This window comes from Muscardinus avellanarius (assembly GCF_963383645.1).
Source record: "Muscardinus avellanarius genome assembly, chromosome: 13".
In the NCBI taxonomy this organism is placed as follows: domain Eukaryota; kingdom Metazoa; phylum Chordata; class Mammalia; order Rodentia; family Gliridae; genus Muscardinus; species Muscardinus avellanarius.
The window spans coordinates 68,097,025-68,104,950 of NC_137799.1; the positions used below are offsets into that span (position 1 = coordinate 68,097,025).

A 7,926-nucleotide genomic window follows, 5' to 3' on the forward strand; every position below is an offset into this window, starting at 1 on the left:
GTCTGGTGAATTCGCCGCTGCCGCGGGCAGTATGGCGCTGCTGCCGCGTCTGCCGCGTCCTCGGGCGCGAGGCCGGTGTATCTCCTCTGTGGCTCTGTTCTCAGTCCGCTTTCTCTCTGGAGCCTGGTGATTTTTTGTTTCACTGGTGATGGTGTTTTCTGGCTATGAAAGGCGCTGATTTTGTGGTAATGGAGATTTGTTGTTAGCGGGGCTCTTAAGCCCCGCTTTTCTCGGTCGCCATCTTCCCGGAAGTCCTCCCCTAGAGATTCTGATTCAACAGAGGTGAGCAAGGGCCTGAGAATTTACATTTCTAAAAATTACCAGATGGAGCCGATGCTGCTGGTCCAGGCAACATTTTCCCAGAACCCAGAACTTAATATCTTCTATCACTTTAACATATTTGTTTCTTTTTAAACTATTAATCACAAAGTTTTGTTGACTTGTTGTTGTCGGAAAGAAACCAAGTTTATGCTGTTTACTACTCTATACTCAGTACACAACATGATGTCCAAAGCACAGCTCTTTGATAAAGAACTGTAACTACTATATCATAATAGAAGATCTGAAGAGGCCTGACAACTCCTGCAATCAAAAAATACATAAGGCCACTTCACACACGCACTTGGATGGCTATAAAAAAATGAGAAAATAATTGTTGGTGAAGATGTTGAGAAATTAGGACCCTCCAATATTTCTAGTGAGGTTGTAAAATAGCCCAGGCACTTTGTAAAACAGATGGGCAGTTTCTCAAAACACTAACAATAATTTTACTCTCAATTATTGTGATCGTAAATTTTATGTGTCAATTTGGCTGGACCACAGTGCCCAGATACTTGGTCAAACAGCATTTAGGATGTTTCTATGGAGATGTTTTGGGGATGACATCAACTTAAAAGCAGACTGCTTGCCACTACAGTTGGGTGGACTTCATCCAATCAACAGACTCACCTCTCCTGAGCAAAAAAAATTCTACCAACAAACTGCCTGAGACTCAAATTGTAATCCCTCTTGGGTTCAGTCTGCTAGCCTGACCTGCAAATTTTGAACTTACTAAGACTCCCCAATCATGTGAACCAATTCTTTAAAATAAGTCTATGTACATAAATATATCCATCCTATTAGTTATGTTTTTATGGAGAACCCCAAATACCACAGATATATGCCCCAAAGAAATGAAAAAATATATTCATATAAAGGCTTGCACACAAAATTTCATAACATTATTATTTGCAATATCAAAAAGTGGAAAGATGTCTATTAACTGATTCATTCTATCTCTATCTATCTATCATCTATCTATATATGGAGAGAGCCCAGAGCCTTGCATATGCTAGGCAAATGCTCTACAACTGATCTATATCCCCATCACTTTCACAGAATTTAAGAGAAAAAATCCTCTTCGAAATGTAACACATCTCAGGTGACCCTCACAGAGTAACTTTTCCATCTGATAACACTTTAATCCAACCTGAAGAGCTTCTTTTAGCATTTTTACAGTGCTAGTCTTCTGGCAGTGGGTTTTGTCAGGTATTGGAAAATGATTTTATGTAATCCTCAGTTTTTGTTTTGTGTTTTTTAGATTTTTACAAATGCTGGGGATTGAACCCAGTGCTTCACTCAAGCTAGGTATGGGATCTACGACTGAACTTCACCCCTATCCCTTAATCCTGTTTTTGAGGATCTTTCTATCAAAATTTGAGTTAACAATGTTTTTGTTTTTCTTCTAGTACTTTCATGATGTTGTCTTTTTTTCCCCCCAGAACTGGAGATTGAACCCAGGAACATTCTACCCTCAAGCTACACCCCCAGCCCTATTTTTTATTCCTTATTTTGAAACAAGGTCTCACTACGTTGCGGAGGGCCTAACTAAGTGGTTGAGACTGTCCACCAACCCAAAATCTTCCTGTCTTAGCCTCCCAAGTACTGGGATCACAGGTGTGTGCCACCATGCCTGGTGCATTTCATTGTTTCTGATGAGAAGTCAGCAAAAGTTTGTACCATTGTTCCTCCCATGTAATATATCTTATTTTCTTAAAATATTCTTAACATTTAAAATTAGTTTTAGTTTCTAGTATTTGATTTTGATGTGCTTTAGGGTAGTTATTTATATATTTATGCTGCTTGGGTTTGCCATTCTTCTTAGTTATGTAAGTTGATGCTTTTTACCAAATTGAGAAAACTGCCAGCCATTATTACTTCAAATATTTTTTCTATTCCATTTTCTTTTCAATTCTCCTGTGTCTTAGTTTTGTGTATATTATTCTGTTAGATATTGTCCTTCATGTAACTGAGACTTTTTTCAGTCTTTTTTTTTCTGAGAAATTTGGTTGGAAATAAATGTTATCAGATGGAAAAATAAATCAATAAGACTTGCCTGAAGATGATTCTTTTTCTTCTCTCTCTCTTTTTTTTTTTTCCCGTGTCTGGGGATGGAACCCAGGGGCATTTGACCTCCGAGCTACACCCCATGCCCTATTTTTTATTCCTTATTTTGAAACCGGGTCTCACTAAGTTGCAGAGGGCCTCACTAAGTAGCTGAGGCTGTCCGCGAACTGCGATCCTCCAGGTCTCAGCCTCCAGAATGCTGGGATTACAAGCGTGCGCCACCACGCCCGGATTTTTTTTTTTTTTTTTTGGTAGTACTGGGGGTGGAATCCAGGGGCTTTCTACCTCCGGGCTATACTCCCAGACCTATTTTACAATTTATTTGGAAACAGGGTCTCACTAAGTTGCTGAGAGTCTCACTAAGTAGCTGAGGCTGGCTTTGAACCTGTGCGATCCTCCTGTCTCAGCCTCCCAAGCGTGGGGATTACAAGCGTGCACCACCACGCCCAGCTCTTTTTCTTCTCTTAAATTCTATGAAAATGTTGGGGATATAGCTTAGGATAGAGCATTTGCCTAGCATGCGTGAAGCTGTGAGTTCAATTCCCAGCAGTGAAAAAAAATTATATGAAAAAAAACATAATTTCAAGCAGTCATAAACAGCATTATATTTTAGACTTTATAAAATGAGTAGATGTAAAATAAATGGTAATAATGGCTCAAAGGACTAGGGAGTCACTGTTGTAAGACTCTTATTTTTAATGTGAAGTGGTACCATATTACCTCTAAACAGACTGTGTTTAAGCAGAGGATGCATATTTTAATGCACAGAGCAAACATTTAAAAATGATACAAAGAAATATAGCTAAAAAGCCAATTCAGGAACTAAAATGGAAAAATAATTTCCTTTAAGGCCAAACGTATGACCACCAAACTCCACTTTTACTCATGAAAAATGAAAACATATGTCTACTACAAGATGGTTTAAAAATGGTAATTGCAGCCAAAAATATGGTAATTCAGCTGAAAACAGATGAAGACTGTAAATAATCTAAAGGATTGTCAAAAGTAGAATAGATAAATATATTGTAGTAAATATATCTATGGAATACTACTTACATGAGGTAACAGATCAAATCTCAACAAAATTATGTTAAGTCCAGACAACAAAACTTGTATTATCCCATTTATATGAACTTTCAGTGATAGAAATCAGGACCATAACTGCCCGCGGGGATGGAAATCAGCAAGAAGGGAACAAAAACAAACTTTCCTGGGTAATGGAAATGTTTTATATCTTGAATGGAGTGACACCGTACATATATTTATAAAACAGGTCCATGTATAAATTTAACATCTGCATATTTCACTGTACATTTCGCCTCAGTGAAAATCAGTAGTTTTAAATCTACAAATTCAACGAATAAAATTCAACACACCAACAAGCTGAAGAAGAAAAATTACATGATCATGTCAATCAATGCATAAAAATATTTGACAAAACCTAACAATTATTCATGATGGAAACTGAGCAAACTAGGAGTGGGGGATTTTCATAAAATGATAAACAATGTCTACCAAAAAAAGCCCCTTACATCTAACGTTATACTTGGATTAGTATCACTCTAACAAAATAACTGAGATAACTACTTAAAGAAAAGGGTGATTTGGGCTCATAGTTTTGGAGGTTCCAGTCTATGATGAGGAAACCCATTGCTTTTAGACCTAAAGGGAGGCATTACAGGATGGCAGAAGCCTCTGATGAAGCAAAACCACTTACCTCACCAGCCAGGAAGCAAATGGGTTTAAAAAGAGGATAGAATACCACAATGTCCTTCAAGCACATGCTGCAATGACCTAAGGGCCCAACCTCTACAGGTTCCTACCCTCTGAGGACCAAGCCTTCAACCCATGGACCTTTAGAAGATGTTCAACATGCAAACTATAGCAATACTTACTTATGAAAAACTAAATGTGTTTCCCCCAAGGACTGGGAATAAGACAAAGATGTTCTCGCTCACAAGTCCTACTCAACATAGAATGGAATCCCTAGGTAATACAGTAAGACAGAAAGGTCACAAGACACAAAGTTAATATAGAAGTCACAACTGTTTTCCTATATATGAACAATGAAGAATGAAAACTGTAAATAAAAAACCCAGTTTATATTTATAGATCAGAAAGCTCAAAACTATCCAGATGTCAAATTTCCCCAATTTAATCTATAGATTCAATACAATCCCAATCAATATTTTGGCAAGCTATGCTGTACATATCAACTAATTGATTTTAAAGTTTACATGAGGGTTGCCGGGCGTGGTGGCGCACGATTGTAATCCCCACACTTGGGAGGCTGAGACAGGAGGATTGCACAGGTTCGAAGCCAGCCTCAGCTACTCAGTGAGGCTTCCAGAAACTTAGTGAGATCCTGTTTCCCAAAGAAAAAAAAAAAAAGGTCTGGGAGTATAGCCCAGAGAGGTAGAAAGCCTCTGGGTTCCACCCCCAGTACCACCAAAAAAAAAAAAAAAAAAAAAAAAAAGTTTACACAGGGGCAATGGTATTTGATGGTCACTACTCTCTGGGGGCTGCAACTGGTGGTTTGTCCCAAGTGGCAGGGCCAGCTGGAAATTTATAGCAACAGTCCCAGCTGTTACATTGTCATCTACCAAACTGACAGAAAAACAGAAAGATCTCCTCAATAAAGAAAAAAAGAGACCATTATTAACTTTCTGAACTGAGAAGATTAGAGTTAAAAATGTTGGGGGAAAATGATCCTGGCACTGTCTTTGGGATGAATAAAAACAGTTCAACTGCTGACAGTTGTGCCATATATTTAACTGAGTGATACTGCAGGGAGTCCATTCTGACTTTTGGATATGGATAGCCTTTGACCAAATCCTATGAAATTAAATTTCTCACTTTCATAAATTGTGATCCAGGAGGAGCCAATAAGCCTTACTGGCATTCCTGTACCATGACGATAGGCTGTATTACAGGCATTCAAAGATGAGTATATTGTCAGTTTGGTCAGAGTTCCAGAAGTTCCTGTAATTGCTGGAGACTTCTGCTGTAATATAGTTTTGGATAAGAGATTAAATGAATGGATGCCAACAAGAGAGAACCTATGCTGCTTCACAAAAAAATGCTCATGCTTTAATTTATGAATATCTCCCATTTGAAGCTCTGGAAGTTGAAGCAAAGTGGCAGTAGAAATATTCAACACATGTACAAAGTAGATTTTATAGAAGAGAAAGCGTCCCAGTACCCCGAGAGAATAGTAAAGCTACATACAATTGGTAACTTCACTGATATGAGGGAGGGCCCTCTTATTCCAAGAACAAGTATTTGTTCCAGTACAAAGTGTTAGTGGTTCACAATCTTCAATCCACTCAGCCAAGTCTCATAAGAAGATTCCAGGGTCTTTCTTTACCTGTTCACCTAAGAGTACATTTTACAATATGGAATAAGCTATAAGAAAGATCTCAGAAAATGTAACTGAAGATCAAATCAAATCGACAGAGGGAAGTATGTCTAACCTAGTAACTTCTAAAATTTAAATATGTATAGCTTAATTAAAATAAAGGTTTTAATATAAAATAAAGTTTATGTGAGAAAGCAAAAGACTCAAAATAGCCAACATAATAATAAAAAAAAGTCTTGAGAACTGATACCACCCAACCTCAAGATTTCCTGCAAAGTTGTGCTAATCACGTGAGTTACAGATTTTGTGAAGAATGGACACACTGATGTAAGGAACAGAGCAGAGAGCACAGAGACAGCCCTGCACAGATACAGTCAACTGAAGTATAGACATTTCTTTTTACTTTTATTTATTGTGGTACTGGGGATGGAACCCTAGGAGCATTCTGCCTCCGAGCTACTATCTTACACTTTTAATTTGAAACAGGGTCTCACTAAGTTGCAGAGGCCCTCACTAAGTAGCTAAGGCTGGCCATGAACTTGCAATCCTCCTGCCTTGGCCTCCCAAGTACTGAGACTACAAATGTGCACCACCATGCTCGTCTGAGTACAGACAATTCAGTGGAGGATGGATGGTCTCTTTAACAAATGATCCTGGAACAGACTGACTTCCACATGCAAGCAGCAGAAGGATTGAGATACAGACCTTACACCATGCACAAAAATAACTCAAAGTGGATCACAGACCTAAGTGAAAGTTGAAAATTACAATTAAAATACTCCTTTATTTCACTGCTTAATTTGTTCTGTTTTGGCCATTTGGATATCTTTTATTTGGCCAAGATGTCCATCAACAGATGAATGGATTACAAAACTGTGGGATATGTACACAATGGAATTTTACTCAGCCATAAGAAAAACACAGTTATATCATTTTCAGGGAAATGGATGGATCTGAAGGACATTATGCTAAGCGAGATTAGTCAGTCACAAAAAGATGCTTCCCCTAATATGTGAAAGCTAAAGGAGAAAAAGGTCACAGGAGGAACTCAGATATTGGTTTCTCACACCATTCTCCAATAAAGTAGAGCCCATGGGAGAAATGATTGATTCTAGAACCAAAACAAAACATATACAAAATGAACCTAGAGTATATTGTCATGTGAGAAAGGAAGTGCTTAAAAAACCAAAATGATAGGTTTATAAGAAAGGGACACAGGAGCCAAATAAAAGATATCCAAATGGCCAAAACAGAACAAATTAAGCAGTGAAATAAAAAAGTCATATTGGGTTTAACCCAGTGTATAAAATAAATACTCGGAGACTGGGAAGATGGCAACCAAGTAAAGCATCATCTACAAATACTGCTGACACTCAATCTCCATAGCCTCAAAAATAACACCTTACATAACCAGAAAATACTATCAATAGAGAAACAAAAACTATAAATACAAGGGACAGAGAAAAAGAAGACTAGAAGAACAACCAGAAAGCAGAAAAGGAACCTGCCTGCTGTGGACCGTGCCGACACCATCTTGCCTTACAGATCCAGATTCCAGGGATGAAAATTAGGAGCTGTAGTGACCAGTTGCAGTCCAGTCGGTTGTAATTCACCAGTTTTTTCAGCACAAAGACTGGCTAGAGTTTCCAGCAGCCAAGCCCATCATGCCCTCCAGGGATTCAGAGCAGAATTCAAAACCAGAAAAGAAATACACCAGCTTCAGGGCCAATGGTGTGGCATCAGCACCATACTGCCAGCAGCTGCGGTGAGTTCACCACACCTGCGAGAGCTCCAGCCCAGCACTCAACACAATCAAGAAATCCCAGTGCTGCACCTCAAGGAATTCATGCAGCTTTGATAAAATCCCTGTGTGTGAGATCTTACAGTTCAACCCAGTCATGAAAGCCAGATAGGCCTGAAGTAACATATTCCAGACTCTGAAAGAAAACAACTTCTAGCCAACAAATTCCTACCCAGGAAAACTATCTTTCAAATAACATAGGGAAATAAGAAGCTTCCATGACAAACAGAAGCTGATGGAATTTATGTCTTCAAAACCAGCACTAGAGAAAATACTCAAAGAAATTAATGACAAAGAAGAAATAAGTAATACATGTCAGAACCAGAGAAACCAGAATTTTCGTCCAGCAGACAACTAAGCAAAGAAGAACAAACAGTATTTC

At 38.4% G+C, this 7,926-nt stretch overlaps 1 pseudogene across 1 annotated transcript; it reads left to right on the plus strand.

The window, feature by feature from the left end:
- Positions 1–501: 501 nt before the first annotated feature.
- LOC308272239 (large ribosomal subunit protein mL39-like) lies at positions 502–5,796 on the plus strand (annotated as a pseudogene). The gene is made up of 2 exons: positions 502–536; positions 4,932–5,796. The product of its transcript is annotated as a large ribosomal subunit protein mL39-like (transcript).
- Positions 5,797–7,926: the final 2,130 nt, after the last annotated feature.